The following is an 18833-nucleotide window of genomic DNA, read 5'->3' as shown; positions in this document are numbered from 1 at the left end:
TTTTGACGAGATTTATGAAGTCCCTAAGTTTCAGCTGGGGGGGGGGGCTGAATAGTTTTTTTCAACTTTCACTATAGTGCTAATTGAAGTGATCGGCCGCTACGAGTGGGCTGGAAGTTGCAATTATAGATGATCAAAAAGGGAGAAAGGGTGAAACTTTGAACAGAGTAGGTTTGTAAGCCCTTGTATACTTCACGCAGTCAGAATTTGATTTGCTTCTAAGATAGCTTGACGCCCCGGGTATTTTTTTAAACATAACTATTTTGGTTAGAATTCACTTTCTTACCTAAGGCGTGATATATACTTTCAGAACTGTGAGACTCTACTACTTCTAATATGAGAAACTGCAAGTCCAAGACCCAAATAATTTTAGTTCGTAAATGTTCCTGAGAGAGGGGAGGATGGATTGTACTGTATTTTGGATATAAAATTAAACTGGTGATTTGTAGTCTTGCTAATGAATGGCTCTACTTTTAGAGAAGACTCAAACAAACTTACAACAGATTTATTTTCAAAAATGTCTACAAAAAGTAGACGGAACTGATTCATGTTTTTGTGAAGCAAACACTAAGGTTGATTTTAATTTAATTTGTAGCATTTCAAATCTATCCATCTATGAAAACGTTCCTGATTTAAGTTCCAAGCAATCTATACTGCTATATCCAGTGATTGTGTTTAAGTAGCAACATCTATAACTCTAATCACGTGATATACAGCAATTAATAGATCATGAGTGGGCGTGGCTCAAATTACCTGAAACAAAAAGAAAATAAAAACCTTGAAACTCGAAAAACTCTAGCAAATGAATTATTGATCTGAGCAGTCTGAATTAATGATCTGAGCAGATTGATGTGAAATCAGGTTACAGTTAAAGAGTCTAAAGGCCCGAGCGAGATGAGGCGGACAAAAAAAAACCTTTGACGGTGGTGTGGTAGTGGGCTTTTTGGGCACTGAGAGGTATAAACAACTTCGGGGTAAAATACCTATTTTTGCAACCTTTTCAATTTAGGGGAAAATTGTAGCTAAAACTTCCTTCACTTACAGTTATTATTTTCTATTTCTTGGAAAAAGACTGTAATTTATCCTCTCTTCTGAACTGAAACGTAAGTTTAAAAAAATTACTTCTATTTGTTTAAAATTTCTATTTGTTTGATATTAAGAGTTGATTTCAGTTTAACTGCATCCTAATCTCTTCTCCCACTTATGCCTGGATATAGTCCTAGGTTGGACAATATAAGCTTACTCATCTCGTTGGTTTACATTATTGTGTGTGCTTATTGTATTGTATTAAGCTGAAATTTACTTCAAAAATTTACAATCGAATAAAAATTTTGTAAAACCAAATACATAAAATGTTAAAAATCTAAAAAAAAAATAGTGGTTAGTCCAGAAGAAGGAATATTATACGTAGAATCTTAAAATTACAATCAAAAGCAACTCACACGAAGTGTGAAGAAACATGACAATAAATCAAATATATCACAGTAAATATCACAATACCTATTCACAATAACTCACAAATACCTAATATAAATCACAATAATTGCAGAAATCTAAAAAACAAGTGCTTACTGAAAACGCAACAAAAATTAGGAGGAGAAAATAAGTAATTCATTGAAAATGATAAATTCATATCAAGGGCTTATATAACTCTTTCAACCGTCATAAAATCCGTAGATTTTAGTATATAATTTTAGCTAAGTAAGATATTTTTGGTAAAGGTTTAGTATTTTTTTTGCGTTTTTGATTAAAGTAAAGAGCGAATATGAAACCTGAAATAGATAAAAAATGGATGAAACGATTAATGTAGCCAAAGATATAAAATTGAAATAGTGAGAAATAAAATAGAAGACAATAAAAGTAATGCGAAAAATAATAAAACAAAAGTCCAAATGTATTTGGTTTCAGATCTGGAATCCTTTATTGAGGGGTTAAAAAGAGAGGACACAAAATAGAAATTTAAGTCTAAAAAAGGCTCTTTACTGAAAACGCAACAAAACATGATTAGGAGGAGAAAATAAGTAACATATCGAAAATAATAAAAGTAATTTTAAAAGCTCTAAATAGTGTTTTATCCGTCATATAATCAGTAAATTTTAGGTTAAGTAAGATTAGTTTTTGGTAAATGTCTCGTTTTTTTTGCGTTTCTAATATAAGTATACAGTGAATATGGAGCCTAAAATTCATAAAAGTTTGATGAAATAATTTATGTAGCTAAAGATGCTAGATTGATTACGTATGTTTAAAATAATCAGTATAAAATTTTCAACATAGTGAAAAATGAAAGACTACTTGATGCAAAAAAATCAAACAGTTCGTGGTAACGAACTGTAGTAAGGAGCGACCCGGCTCAATAGTAACCAAAAGTCTAAAAATGGAATTTTGGTATTAATAGCTACATCAAAAGAATCACATTTTAATGATGATTTTAAATATATAAGTTTCATCAAGTTAAGTATTACTCATCAAAAGTTACGAGCCATCAAAATTTACAAGCCTGAGAAAATTTGCGTTATTTTAGGAAATAGGAGAAAACACCCCCTAAAAGTCATAGAATCTTAACGAAAATAACACCATCAGATTCAGCGTATCAGAGAACCCTACTGTAGAAGTTTCAAGCTCCTATCTACAAAAATGTGGAATTTTATATTTTTTGCCAGAAGGTAGATCAAGGATGCGTGTTTATTTGTTTTTTTTTCGGTTTTTTTCCCAGGGGTGATCGTATCGACCCAGTTGCCCTACAATGTTGCAAGAGGGCTCATTCTAACGGAAATAAAAAGTTCTAGTGCTCTTTTTAAGTGACAAAAAAAATTAGAGGGCACCTAGGCCCCCTCCCACGCTAATTATTTTCCCAAAGTCAACGGATCAAAATTATGAGATAGCTATTTTATTTAACGTAGTCGATAAACCTTATAACTATGTCTTTGGGGACGACTTACTCCTCCACAGTCCCCGTGGGAGGGGTTACAAGTTCAGAACTTTGACCAGTGCTTACATATAGTAATGGTTATTGGGAAGTTTACAGGCGTTTTTAGGAGGATTTTTCGGTTGGAGGCAGGGGTTGAGAAGAGGTGGATATGCTGGAGGAGCTTTCAATCGACAAATTTGTCATGGGGGAAGAAATTTTCCATAAAGGGAGCGCAGGATTTACTAGTATTACTTAAAAAAAATAATAATTTTTTTTTTCAGCTGGAAGTAAGTAGCAGCATTAAAACTTAAAACGAACAGAAATTATTACTCATATGAGGGGCTAACCTCCTCCTAATACTTCGCTCTTTACGCTAAAGTATTTTTAGTAATTTCAACTATTTACTCTGCGGCTTTTGTGTTTCAGGGGTCATTCTTAATGAATTGGGACAAAATTGAAGCTTTAGTGTAAAGAGCGAGGTACTGACGAGGGGGCAAACCCCCTCATATATGTAATAAAAACATAAGAATACAAAAGTTCTTTACGTACGCTAATTTATAAGTTACGTATATCTTTTACTTATAGAAGATTCGTAAAAAATTAAAAGTTATAGTTGCCTTTTTAATTAACCGAAAATCGGAGGGCAACTAGGCTTCCTCCCCCGCTCTTTTTTTCTCAAAATCATTCGATCAAAATTATGAGAAAGCCATTTAGTCAAAAAAAATAAATATACAAATTTTGTTTTAATTATTCCTCTGCGGAGAGCCAAAATCAAAACATGCATTAATTCAAGAACGTTCAGAAATTTAATAAAAAAAAACAAGTTTTTTAAATGAAAGTAAGGAGCGACATTAAAACTTAAAACGAACAGAAATTACTCCGTATATGAAAGGGGCTTTTCCTTCTCAACGCCCCGCTCTTTACGCTTAAGTTTTTTTTTTACTGTTTTAAAATGTAGAGTTAAGAGAAAGAGTCAAATCCCCCAGAGATTTTTCCTCCTTAAAATTAGAGAATGGCAGCCAAAACTGCACGTTCGTTTACTTTTCTCTCCCCAGCCCCTCTCACAAGAAAATTCTCTGATCTACCCTTCTACTCCGAGGACCTGACTGGTGGGTAGTATACAGAGAGAAGAGAATTTTCCACTTACTTTAGTTTCATTAATTATGTTCAATCCAGAAATTTTTTCTTTTGAAGCTTGTATAAGGCTGTCCTTACATCTGGTTTAATTCTCCAGCTTTCTCATTCTAAAAAGTCATAATAAATCTCATAAAAAGGTAAAAAGGTCATAAAAAGGTCATAAACCATAATTAGCACCGTAAAAATAGCACAGATTTTTGTCAGGTATAGGAGGAAGATGTTTAGTTTTTCCATAACAAAACTTAGATTTAATTTATTCCTTTTTTAATGTTAAATAAATTCAAAACAGCAGCAAAAAATGAATAAAAACAGTAAAGGAATATATGTAGGACAAAGTCTGTTAAGCATCTTTCTATTCCTGGGATATTATCTCTTAAACATGTCGTTAAAGAAAATTTGGTTGCCTGAAAGAATTCAATTAACCAACAGGCCTAAATGCTTGTACTCATTATGTTTGGGAGCATAGTCCGCCAGAACATTAGTGCTTCTTACACCCAGAGCCCCCACCCCCTCTCATCCGATTAAAGCGAAAATAAAGATGTTTGTTCCCGGCTATATATGCTCTATAAGCAATACACCTTTAAGTTCCAAAAGCAGATGCCCTGACTTTGCGGTTATAGACTATTTTTTCAAATCTTTTTGGTTTGATTGGGAATTTTTTTGCATCTAATATTGTAATTGTTATTTGTTTAAGGCGTATTATAATCAGTTCAGGTCTCATAGCCTGTCATTTTTCCTGAATTGTAGATGTGGCCTGAAGGATGTTACTTTCAAACTGACGAGGAGATCAAATCAACTGTCACAAATCACTTAAAACCATGACGGCGACATTTTTTGAAGACGTTGTTGCAAACTTGTTTACAGATGTCATTAACGCTTCAATCGGCAAGGTGATTTCTTAAAAAACCAACACCCTTGATTTTTTTTTTTTTTTTAATCAAAATAATCTTTTTATTATTATCCGGTTGTCCTTTATGGCCAACCAGATACCGAGAAATAGCATCCCTGGTATATCATTCATAAAATACCAGCCTTAACATTTACGCAAACCAGCAAACAAGAAAAACTACAAAAGCATCCAGGACCCATTGAAACATGATGAAGCATCCAGGACCCCTTCAGAAACATAATGGCAGCTAGGTCACCTGATAAAACATTCAAATTTTTAAAAGAGTCTTTAGATTATCTTTTACATCACATAAATCTTGACTCTAGCAAAAATTAAGACTTTTAAATTATGATTAAAAGTTATTCTAGTATTAAAGCTTGGAATATCCATAAAACAAACATAAAAATGGAACACAATCTTGCACCAGTACAAAGAAGAACATGGGACTCTTCTCTTCAGATGAGCAGAAGGATTATAATATAACATGTCATCTGGAAGGTATTAACTTACCTTTTTACTCAGGCTATTTTAAATTTCATAGCGCATTCCACCTGGTCACAAAGAAAGCTAGGAATCAACTGTAACTTAGGTTGAACATTTCAACTCATTTCAACTGGATGGCGCAATCTTATTTCTTTTGAATATTTCTTTGCAGTTACAGTAATCTATTACAAGCTGAAATGATTTTTTCATTTTTGGATGGTGGCTCTCAGGGTAGATTAAATAAAAAAAACAAGTTTTTTTTAACGGGAAGTAAGGAGTGACATTAAAACTTAAAACGAACAGAAATTACTTCGTATATGAAAGGGCTTCTTTCACCGCTCTTTACGCTAAAGTGTGACTCTTTCTCTTAATTATACTACCTACTGTAGAAGTTTCGAGCTCCTATCTACAAAAATGTGGAATTTTGCATTTTTTGCCAGAAGGCAGATCACGGATGCGTGTTTATTTGTTGTTTTTTTTTCCCAGGGGTGATCGTATCGACCCAGTTGTCCTAGAATGTTGCAAGAGGGCTCCTTCTAAAGGAAATGAAAAGTTCTAGTGCCCTTTTTAAGTGACCAAAAAAATTGGAGGGCACCTAGGCCCCCTCCTACGCTAATTATTTTCCCAAAGTCAACGAATCAAAATTCTGAGATAGCCATTTTATTCAGCGTAGTCGAAAAACCTTATAACTATGTCTTTGGGAACGACTTACTCCCCCACAGTCCCCGTGGGAGGGGTTACAAGTTACAAACTTTGACCTGTGCTTACATATAGTAATGGTTATTGGGTAGTATACAGGCGTTTTCAGGAGGATTTTTTTTGGTTTGGGGGAGGGGTTGAGAAGAGGGGGATATGCTGGGGGAACTTTCCTTCGAGAATTTGTAATGGGAGAAGAAAATTTCCATGAAGGGAGAGCAGGATTTACTAGCATTATTTAGAAAAAAAACAATTAAAAAATAAAAGTGAAAAAGCTTTTTTCAGCTGGAAGTAAGGAACAGCAATAAAACTTAAAACAAACAGAAATTATTACCCATATGAGGGGCTCACCTCCTTCTAATACCTCGCTCTTTACGCTAAAGTATTTTCAGTAATTTCAACTACTTATTCTACGGCTTTTGTGATTCAGGGGGTCATTCTTAATGAATTGGGATAAAATTTAAGCTTTAGTGTAAAGAGCGAGGTACTGACGATGGGGCGAATCCCCTCATATATGTAATAAAAATATGAGAATACAAAAGTTCTTTACGTAAGCTAATTTATAAGTTACGTAAATCTTTTACCAATAAAAAGATTCGTAAAAAATTAAAAGTTCTAGTTGCCTTTTTAATTAACCAAAAAATCGGGGGGCAACTAGGCTTCGTCCCCCGCTTTTTTTTTCTCAAAATCATTCGATCAAAATTATGAGAAAGCCATTGAGTCAAAAAAAAAATATGGAAATTTCGTTTTGATTATTCCTCTGCGGAGAGCCAAAATCAAAACATGCATTGATTCAAAAACGTTCAGAAATTAAATAAAAAAAAACAAGTTTTTTTTAACTGAAAGTAAGGAGCGACATTAAAACTTAAAACGCACAGAAATTACTTCGTATATGAAAGAGGCTGCTTCCTCATCAACGCCCCGCTCTTTACGCTAAAGTTTTTTACTGTTTTAAAAAGAAGAATTGAGAGAAAGAGTCAAACTTTAGCGTAAAGAGCGGGGCGTTGATGAGGAAGCAGCCTCTTTCATATACGAAGTAATTTCTGTGCGTTTTAAGTTTTAATGTCGCTCCTTATTTTCAGTTAAAAAAACTTGTTTTTTTTATTTAATCATAGACACAAAGCTATAGACTGAAAAAAGAACCTTGTGTCTTGAACCCTTACATCGAGTTTCGTTCCACTCTCCAGAAGAATATTAGAAAATAACTTAAATAATAACAAAAATCATAAAAAATTCGATGGGAATTCTTCTGCATCCATAGGCAATATCACAACAAGTGGTGTTATACTTGCTGCAAACCTTGACATTATTTTTAAAAGCAAGAAATCTCGCAGTCATTAAAATTAAAGTCTCAATACAACCCATAGTTTACCTACTTTTTGAGGTGGAAATTTATATATTAATTGAGATATTTATTTTTAATTACTCTATATAATATTTGAAGAATTTATTGGAGTAAATTAATACAATATTTATTGAAGCATTATTGACAATGAATATAATTTGCGCTACTTTAAGGCTAAACAAAATAAATTGGATAAATGCAATTTCGGGGTCAGTTGGGTTCACAATTATTTCAATCGACCTTGGAAATTTATAGGGAAAATCATGCAATGTGAAAATATTGCGAATAAACGAACGGTAAGAAGAACATCCCCCAGGTGATGATTGGTCTTACGGCTCTTCTCAAAAAAAAAAAAAAAAAAAAAAAAAAAAAAAAAAAAAAAAAAAAAAAAAAAAAAACGTGTCAACAACAGGGTTGCCAACTGGACACATCCCATGTGCCGGGACACAATGACATAAAAGGACAAAAAAGTGAAACATTTTAGAAATTTGGGACATAAAAGAGCAAAAAAGGGATACATTTTGTAAATAGATGACATAAAACGAAACTGAAATCGATATTTAATTTCCTAAATTTTGTGCTTCTTGGTTTACGATTTAAAATGAGATCATTTTCGCTGGCTACAGAAGTATTTCTTAAACATGTGCCAAGTTTTTGCCGGACATCCGTATACTTCCTCGAGTAAAATTCTCTTGCTATTTGTAATAATGGATTCTGAGCGTTATGATAATTATTTTACGTTCAATCGTTTAGATTACACTTACGATAGATCTTTGTTTTGTAAGGTTTGTCTGTTATACGGATCGATTATAGTAGGTCTGCAGTTAAACAAGACTTCTTACACCGTCCTTTTTTCCTTGGCAATATTTTTCTAATTCACTTTGGATTATCTGGTAAAACATATCGAACCCATCTTCATTATTTGACGCAGCTGACAAAATTTATCACGATTCATTTAGGGTAATACATTGTTATAACATAAAAGAATTGTTCTATTTGCATATTGCCAAGAAAACTTATTCTTTAATCTATATTTCCTAGAGGAATAGCATGTCTAGAAAACACACAAAAATGGACAGAGGTGTCACTAACAACAACGCGGAAGGAGTCAAGGTTAACATTAGTGAGTATGCTATCAATACATGTCGGAGATGTATCCATGACCAGGGCCGTATCCAGGATTTTTTTTTTGGGGGGGAGGGGTTACAAAAAAAAACTTCAAAAACGCATAAAAATTTGTTTATATTCATTTTTGTTTCGTTTGTACGAGTCGGCCAAACATTTCGGGGCTAGGGAGTTCAAGCACCCAACCTCCTGCCCCCTTGATACGGCCTTGTCTGTAACCCTCGTAAATATGTTGATTGATGGAAATAATCCAAATGATATCAAATTATTCATATATTTGGCTGCTATTTGCATTTATTTCAATCAGGTCAACGATTAGATTACCCACAAAGAAACGCGGGAGATTCATGGGCAACTTTTCAAGCTGCTCCTCCAGAAGATCAAAGAATTCATTATATGAGGAAGCCGGTAAGCCTTTATGCAGGTAAGCCACGAATATTTTCGGCAATACAACTATTAGTTATGGTACGTTAGGAGGTTAAAGTTCCAAACTAATCTCAGCGAGAGCCCTTTAAACATTTCTTTAACCTTGCTAACCTTTTTAGCTTTACACCTTTCTTAACTTTCATTTTGCTAATTTTAGTGTAGATGTTTTTTAGAATTGACGCTGGAAAATCTTAAATTCAAAAATATTATGAATCCATGTCAAAATGTTTCTCACCCGTTTGTAGGATTAGGAAGATAAGTCTACGAACCAAGATTAGAATACTGGAAGCTGCGGTGATGACAGTGGACAACCATTGTTCTGAAGCGTGGGCGCTCCAAAAAGAATTTGCTAGATGTTTTCCAGAGAAATTGCCTACAGAAAGATTTAGGTACCTGTCTGATTGACCGAATCTCAAATAGCAAGCTGAACGAAAATCGCGGTTCAGGAAAGCGGGCTTTCTAGGGCTATAATGAAAGAAAGGATTGATAGGACGCGTTTTACTGATGAAGGATGACTAAACAAAAAGCGGGTCGTCTCCAAATGGGGTGAGAGGATCTCGTAATGAAAGATTTAAGGTAAGTGGGAAATTCTTGAAAGGGTGCAAAGAGGAAGACTTTAAATAGATTGTGATGGAGGAGGAGCTTGCGTATCTATGTTGGTCTTAGGTGGCTTGGTGCAGCAGTGAGTTGTTACTAGTAATAGTAGGTGACAATCTTTATCATGCTGAATTAATGATATAGTTTCTGGAGAACATTTGCCCACATTGCCCCCTTCCCCCCGTTAGTCTTGACCAGTAATAAGTTTTGTTTAAATAATGTATGCTTCATCTGGGTATCTGGACTAACTGACTTAGTGAGCACATCCTAGCTCTCAACCATAGACAAATATGCTCAATACAAGTGTCCCAATGGTACACCCTTCAAGCTTAAAAAATGGATTAGGAATTTGATGGACCTTGCAGCTAGTCGTGATGATTATAATGTACGTAGCCAGATAGTGTTGCAACGTTTACAACGATCAATTCGTTCTAATGGGCAATTCATGCTGGTTCACTATCCGAGCATAGGATTAAAATTTATAAGTAGTCAGAAGAAAACTGATGATTATTTCAAAAGTTATTTCAATTCTCTCGAATTTCTTTTGTAAAAATAGTATTTCAGAATAAGCTTGCTTTTAAAAGAAGGAACTTGTCCAAACATTTTTTGGAAGGAAATGAAGACAGACTAGAACAAACAGCAAAATTATCCTTTACCAAAAATTGCTCAGTTGGATATTGGTATTTATATACCTTTTTTCTGTGATCTTAATCATGTCAAAAATATATACCAAGAGCTGATATAACCGAGCTTTACCCTTACCCTCGAATATCGATGATAAAATACAAACATATCCTATTTTTAAGAATCCTCTACTTTAACTGCCCATTTTAAGGGTGAGTGAAGTAACCCCTTTTTGCTTTTTTTTTCTTCTTATCACGAGTTTAATAGGTTTTAACTACTAATTCTCACTTTTATGATTTTGCCTGAATTTAAATTTAGGACTTGGAATCCCAACGTCATGAATTCAAGTTCTGGTGTCGTTGGTTATTTGGTTCAGAACGGGGGTCAATGGTGTGACTCTGTAAGTCCAGCCAGAGTCGATCCAGCTCTAAATGAGTACCTGGAAAAATCTGGAGTAGAAACACAGGAAGTGAGGGATGATTTGCCCCTAAAACGCACTGCATTCCCGGCCGAAAGCATCAAATCAGGAGATCGGTGCCTGCGCAACGCGGATCATTCGTCAGCATGCAAAAAAAGTTTTAAAGTCCTTAAGTATTTTTGTTTAACGTACATGTACTATTTTAGGGCCAAGAATATATTCTATTCTAGGTACTTCTACTCTTAGCTTACAAAGGAGTATTTAACTTTACGATTGTCAATCAGCCAATTCTTCAAAAACATGTATTTAGAAAGAAATTGTTCACTAGACTTTTCTTTAAGCTTTACTCTGCTAATATTATTAGCAGTGAATATGCTTGAATGCAGGAATCTTTTTCAGGAGTGGCAAAGAAATAAATCCAAAATTAGCATAGGCACATTCCATAGAAAAAATGTCATTCATTCCGAAAAGACACAAAACCCCCTCTGCTACATAAATACCTGGTAGAAGAGAGAGAGGGATCTAGCCAGAAAAAAAATACCTGTAAATTAGATGGTGTTTTCTGTGAACCAGTTTCATCAGTTATCAGAGATATTTACACATTTTCGATTGTCGACGAAGCAATTCTTCAAAAGTATATGCTTAAAAAAATTATTTTCCAAACATTTCCTTGAATTTTACTCCACCGATGGTATTACTACTGAGTAGACCCGTAGACAGGAGGAAGGAATCAAGGGGAGGGGGGTATTGTGGGGGAGTTAAATGCATACATTCACAAAACTAACATGTACATTCTGTAAAAAAAACAACAACAAAAAACAACAACAACAAAAAAACATGAAATTATAGAATAAACCAGAAAAAAATGGGCCCCTCAACTACTTACACCCCTGGTAACAAACAGGACAACCCTAATATAAAATAAAATACCTGCATATTAGCAATAATTGTCTGATCTTCAATACCATCAGTCATCTCTCCAACTAGATAGTCGAGTAACTTACGTTGGGCTTCCAAGTCTTTTACTCGCTTTTTCATTAAATCATCTGAAAACAAAAGAGGTAAGTATATATTTCATAAAAAAACGCATATTAATAGGAACTGACAGATTAATTAATAGGCAACAACAAGTGGTTTATATACCCACCACCGACATGATTAATTCACATCCATTTCCAAACTCTCCACAATTAACTTACTGGAAAACAGACTGTTTATTCATAAAAGGGTAATTGTCGTTTTTATTAATGACGTGTTGCCATCTGTTCAGAGAGGGTTCTCACAGAGAGAAGAATGAAGTTTCAGAATATGACTGTAGCAGCAAAGTATGAAAACAACACCATCTCTTCTTTTAACAAACCAACAAATAAAACAAACTTTTTTTTTTACTTTTATTGCTGCTGGCTTCAAGTCAAATTGTTTTTTCAGATAAAATTAATTTATTTAACATAAAAATTAAAACAAATTTACAGCAGCCATCTACAAAAAACTGAAGGTTTGTTGACGATGGTGGCAAATCCATTATTATACAGCTCTACAACTACAACATAAAAATGAAGAAAAAAAATTAAGGGAAATAACATACAACTTTCTATTCTTTCTCAATTATCACCCAAAAGTTAACGCTTCAATCTACTCTTGAGCTGGATTATATAATCAGCCTCCCTAATACCATTGGGAGGGGGGAGGGGGGGAAATCCACAACCCCGATCCCGCAAAACGAGGCTGGAACGCAGCACACTGAGTACTCCGGAGCTCAGATGCAAGGTCATATGCATTTCCAGTCTCATAACAGTGGTAAGATGAATTAACTGTAAAAACTTCCACAATACTTCGGTGAACACTTATTCAAACATTGACATATAAAAATTGCTAACTGGTAATACAGTAACTGATAAATATTTAAAATTTTCGAACTTGTAAAGCAATTCAACGCGCTATTTCCAAACTAAATATAATCACCTAAAACACGAATAATTTTATTCTGTAAAATCTAGACTTTTCTAAAACTTTCAGTAAAGTTGCTAGTCCATAGCATGCAACCATACGACAAGTAAGAGATAAGAATAGAATGATACAGTAAAAGTAAAACGTTTGTCGGTAGTTGATTTCTCAGTTTTCTTATCAAACCCAAATCTCTCGAAATCTTAACTGCCAGAAGATAACAATGCTATTTCCAACTTAAATCAAAATGGAAACTAAAGCCAAGTATTTAACACCATTTACTTGCTTTAAAATTCAGCATTAAAAACAATTTTATTATCTAAAACATGAGGAACTCCTTTTCGGCAAAATATCATGAAATTCGTATTTGAAATATTCCCTGCCAAATAACTAGAACTTGTAAGACTATTCAATTTAGCAAGGACCTTATTTGTCTTCTCAATAAACTGGCTTAGACAAAAAGCTTTAACCGTAAACACCGTGTCATCAGCAAAAAACAATATCAATGTATCTGGTGTATAAAACTGCATGGTATCAACGTGGATTAGACAAAGAAGTGGACCAAGCATTGAACCCTGAGGGACTCCAGAATTAACGATAAAAGTTTTTGAAATATAATTTTGAATACAGACTCGTATAATACGCTGGTATAATACGCGTGTCATCAGCAAAAAACACAATCAGTGCATCTGGTGTATAAAAACACAGGGTATCAACGTAGATTAGACAAAGAAGTGGACTAAGCACTGATCCCTGAGGGACTCCAAAATTAACGATAAAAGTTGTTGAAATATAATTTTGAATACAGACCCGGATAATGCGCTGGTTCAAACCACTTAGGGTTAGATACGATTCAAACCACTTCAGGTTAACACCTTGAATCCCTCAAGAGCTTAGCATACGCAATAAAATTTCATGAACCACCTTGTCAAAAGCCTTTCTGAAATCTATTAAATAAAAAAAAACAAGTTTTTTTAATTGAAAGTAAGGAGCGACACTAAAAATTAAAACGAACAGAAATTATTCGGTATATGAAAGGGGCTGTCCCCTCCTCAATGCCCCGCTCTTTAAGCTAAGTGTTTTATTGTTTTAAAAAGTAAAGTTGTGAGAAAGAGTCAAATTTTAGCGTAAAGAGCGGGGCATTGAGGAGGGCACAGCCCCTTAAATATACGGAATAATTTCTGGTCATTTTAAGTTTTAATGTCGCTCCTTAATTTCAGTTAAAGAAAACTTGTTTTTTTTTGTAGTTAATAACGATATAAGTCCGAATGTTTCGTCTTCCAATCTGGAAGCCTTTATCGAGGGGTTAAAAAAGCCTAGCCTGGATAAAACATGAGGAAACAAAGGGAGCAAACAAATCCTAAGTTAACTAACAATTGCTAAAAGAGAAAAAAACGATAAAATTGATCTCATACTTAGACGAAACCTACATATTAACAAACAGAGCAAAAACAATCAGAAGATATAAAACAGACGTATCCTTGAGTAAACTCACATTTAAAAGTGAGCTTTCTTTGGATTTTGTTTTGTCTTTTTGCATAGTGATTTTTCTCCCATTGTTAGAAAATAACATTATTCTAAAAAGTATTTTAGAATACTTTCGTTTGAAAAAGACTTTAGTTTCTATATGTTTTCCCTTTTACTCTGGATTTCCTCTCTTCCGTGGAAGCGAAGAGATTGCTTCGTTAGGAACCGAGTGTCAATCACTCTTAAAACTGCAGTGTCATTCACAAGTTTAGCCCTGGAAAAGAAGCTTAGAAATACTTCGCAAATTTGAAATACTTCGAAAACCCTTCACCCACACTTATGTCCATTGTTACACGGCTGTACCAATGATTATAGATTATTTTAATTATTATTAATTATCAATGATTATTTTAATTATTTATAACGCTATATATTTGCCTAATTTTGTGCGAGAAAACATAACAGAGAGCATAACATAACATAAAAATTTCTTTGGAATGGTAAACAATACTTTTATGCACAATGTTTACACAATGTTTTATTTATTTATTCTCAAGTCTTTATTTGTTCTAAATAAAGGGTTCTTTTGAGAAAAAAAGGACGCATTTCAAGGCACCCCTTTTAAAATACATTTTAAACTGTTTTTTTGTACACCCGTGAAAAAAACCCTGCCCTTTCCCAACGAGAAAAAATTACAGGACAAATGACTTACGAATTAAATGAACATACAACTTCATGCTTCTTTTATGTTCTTTAAGAATATAATAATTGGTTCTCTCGCAAATTCAAATTTAAGCCCTTTTCGGGCCCTTAAAAATGACCCAAAATTTCTAGTTTTCGGGTATAGAAAATGCTTAAAACGTTGGTTCTAAACTTACTTTTTGATAATAAATCCATTTTTAAAGTTAAATAATCCACGAGCATTGATTTATCATTATTAAGTTCAATACAAAATAAAATAAAAAAAAATCATTTTTCTATCCGCCATGTTTCGTCAGTCGGCTTTGACATTTTTGACATATAGGTAAAAGGGCAGTTGATAAGCGATGTAACAAAATACGAAGAAGTCATGGCAGGTTTTTCTTTTGTTCGTTATCCAACTTAATATTGAGAAATCAATGTTACAATTCACAATCCATAAATTTAAAATTAATAGTATGCTTGAAACAATTGTTATAACCCATTTTTATACCAAAAAAATATAGAATGACATTGTTATTTTCAAGGGTCCTAAAAGTCCTTAAAATTGAATTTGCAAGAAAAGCGATTATATTCAGACAGAGCACAAGAAATGACATCTAGTTGTATGTTCACTTTCTTCGTATTTACCAGTTTTTCATCCATTGACCCACTGTAATACCGGTTTCTTCGTTAGTTTCTTTCAGCTTAGCGTAGAAAAACAGAGACAAGTGACAGAATAGATGGGAAATATATATAAGGTGGGCTATATATTTGCACATTAGGGTGGGGTAGGGTAAAGTATTTGTGCTCTGTGAGTTTAGGAAACAATTCTTACTTCATAATATGCAGAATAATTGTACCTAACAAACTTTGCGTGCACACCCTCTATAATTCATCCCCCTCCCTAATGTGCAAATATATAGTGCAAATTTGTTTCTATATATTTCCGTCATATTTTGTGAAATTTCATTAATATTAGTAAGAGATGCAGATCCTGCTTAGATAAAGAACTTAACAAAAGCGCTATAACATACAAGTACCAGAAAATTTAATGGAGAAGACACAGTTATTTTTTTCGTACATTATGTCTCCCCTGTTATAAAGTTTAATCCAGAAATCGATATAAATGCAACTTACTAAATAATAGGGATGCCCTCTGCCTAATGTTTGCTTCACATGAACTCGAATCAGACTAGTACATTATAAGTCTGAACAAAACGAAAAAAAGCTCTTCCATTCAAACTCTTAACCTGGTTTTTCACAGACTCATTTTTTATTTCATGCTTTAATCTTCACAGCGATCTATTTTATGCAAAAGAATCGGTCTTTAACCATTGTAATGCTGTTACCAAGTTAACTGACTACATTTCAATTGTCACGATTTTAAACTATGTAGGTTTATATTTTCTGGCCATACAAGTATGCATTTGGGTATAATCCAAGGATTGACGCTGTTGACTGGGGAAAATGCTATGAAAACAATTCCTCCTTCATGGAAATTAAATAAAAAAAAAACTGATTTTTTTATCTGAAAGTAAGGAGCGACAAAAACTTAAAACGAACAGAAATTACTCCGTATATGAAATGGGTTGTCCCCTCCGCGATCCCTCGCTCTTTAGCCTAAAGCTTTTAATTATTTTAAAAAGTAGAATTGTGGCAAAGAGTTAAACTTTAGCGTAAAGAGCGAGGGATTGCGGAGGGGACAACCCATTTCATATACGGAGTAATTTCTGTTCGTTTTAAGTTTTAATGTCGCTCCTTACTTTCAGCTGTAAAAATCAGTTTTTTTATATTTAATTTCTGAAAGTTTTTGAATTAAAGCATGTTTGGTTTTGGCTCTCCACACATAAATTATTAAAATGAAATTTGTATATTAATTCTTTTTTTTGGATAAATGGCTTTCTCTTAGTTTTGATCAGACGATTTTGAGAAATAAGGGGTGGAGAAGGAGGCCTAGTTGCCCTCCAATTTTTCGGTTACTTAAAAAGGCAACTAGAACTTTTAATTTTTAACGAACGTTTTTATTAGTAAAAAATATACGTAACTTAAGAATTAACTTACGTAACAAACTTTCATAGCCTTACATTTTTATTATGTATACGAGGGAGTTTGTACCCTCGTTAATACCTCACTCTTTACACTAAATCGTAAGTTTTGTCCCAATTCTTTAAGAATGACCCCTGAATCAGAAAGGCCGTAGAATAAATAGTTGAAATTACTAAAAATACTTTAGCATAAAGAGCAAGGTATTTATCTCCTCCTAAATACCTCGCTCTTTATGCTAAAATATTTTTAGAATCCCTCATATGCGTAATAATCTCTGTTTGTTTTAAGTTTCAATGCTACTTCTTCCTTTCATTTGAAAAAAAGTTTTCCTGTTTATTTTTCATTGTTTTATTATAGTAGTACTAGAGAATCCTGCGCCCTTTTCATTGAATTTTTCTTCCCCCATGACAGATTCCTCCAAGGACAGATCCTCCAACATAGCCCCCTCTCCTCAACACCACCCCCCCCCCCCAAACAAAATAAAATCCCCCTGAAAACGTCTGTACACTTCCCAATAACCAATACTATATGTAAACACTGTTCAAAGTTTGTAACTTGCAGCCCCTCCCCCAGGGATTGTGGGGGAGTAAGTCATACCCAAAGACATAGTTAATATAGTTTTCGACTATGTTGAACCAAATGGCTATCTCAAAGTTTTGATCCGTTGACTTTGGGAAAAAAATGAGCGTGGGAGGGGGCCTAAATACCCTCAAATTTTTTTGGTCACTTAAAAAGGGCACTAGAACTTTTCATTTCCGTTAGAATGAGCCCTCTTGCGACATTCTAGGACCACTTGGTCGATACGATGACCCCTGAGGAAAAAAACAAAACAAAAACAAACAAATAAACACGCACCTGTGATTTGTCTTCTGGCAAAAAATACAAAATTCCACATTTTTGTAGATAGGAGCTTGAGGGTTTTCTGATACGCTGAATCTGATGGTGTCATTTTCGTTAAGATCCTACGACTTTTAGGGGGTGTTTCCCCCTATTTTCCTAAATAAGGCAAATTTTCTCAGGCTCGTAGATGGGTAAGACTAAACTTGATGAAACTTATATATTTAAAATCAGCATTAAAATGCTATTCTTTTGATGTAGCTATTGATATCAAAATTCAATTTTTTAGAGGTTTGGTTACTATTGAGCCGGGTCGCTCCTTACTAAAGTTCATTACCACGAACTGTTTGACTTATCGTTGTTAAAACATTTTGACTGCAGCTCCACTATATTCTAACCTTAAGGCCCCTATCGTTCAAATATATAGCAAAAATTATATATTCCTTTACATTTTGCCATGAGTCACTTTTATTTCGACCTTGTACCCGTAAATTGAATGAACAGCGACGAATTGAAAAAACAGAAAAGTAAATGAAAAATTTATCCCAATTCATTTGAGGACGACCTGTTTTTCGTTTGGCCTTGGGTGGTTGGCCGAAAAAGGGAATATCCCACAATCTGTCATTCTTTAACTACAAAACTCATCATAGTCATCTCAATTGGCCAAATTAAAATTGACCTTTCTCTCATTCTAGCCTTAGAAAGCCGAATAGAGCTTTATTTTGATCAGATTACTGTTTGAGACACGGTCAATCAAGGGGGTGTCCTAAGCAATTCGTATAATACCAGTAACATCATTCCTATACTCCGTAGAATGTAACATTTATCTTGCCTGCTAGTCTTCCATTTATGATAAAATAATCAATAAGGTTAGCTGTCTTGTAATCATTTGAATAACATGTTAACTTGTGGGCTATTTTATTACTAAACATAACATTGCTTATATCTAGATTCTTATAGTTAAAAAATTGCATTAGTCTATAAGAGTTACGGCTTTTTCTTCAAACACAAAATTTGGGGATACTCTGTATCCCCATCTCTACCAACCTTGACATTAAAATCCCCTAATGAACGTAGCATAACACGGACGGTAAAGTTCATGTACTAAGTCACTTTTCAAGGATTTTAAAAAAGGGCTAGCAACCCTTTATATGTAGCAACCCTAGCAACCCAAGAATAGTTACATCATCTATTATATTATCTAAAACAC

The 18833-nt window shown here is 33.9% G+C and overlaps 1 long non-coding RNA gene across 1 annotated transcript; it reads right to left on the bottom strand.

Annotated features, from left to right (window-relative positions):
• Positions 1-489: 489 nt before the first annotated feature.
• LOC136038040 (uncharacterized) lies at positions 490-16112 on the bottom strand. The gene is made up of 4 exons (XR_010620118.1): positions 15878-16112; positions 11579-11694; positions 4056-4152; positions 490-753 (listed from the first exon to the last, which is right to left on the bottom strand). It is a non-coding gene; the product is annotated as an uncharacterized LOC136038040 (long non-coding RNA).
• Between the last annotated feature and the right edge of the window lie 2721 nt (positions 16113-18833).

This window comes from Artemia franciscana, chromosome 17, assembly GCF_032884065.1.
Source record: "Artemia franciscana chromosome 17, ASM3288406v1, whole genome shotgun sequence".
In the NCBI taxonomy this organism is placed as follows: domain Eukaryota; kingdom Metazoa; phylum Arthropoda; class Branchiopoda; order Anostraca; family Artemiidae; genus Artemia; species Artemia franciscana.
Note: the sequence above shows the minus strand (reverse complement) of the source record. Positions and strands in the feature narration are given on the sequence as shown.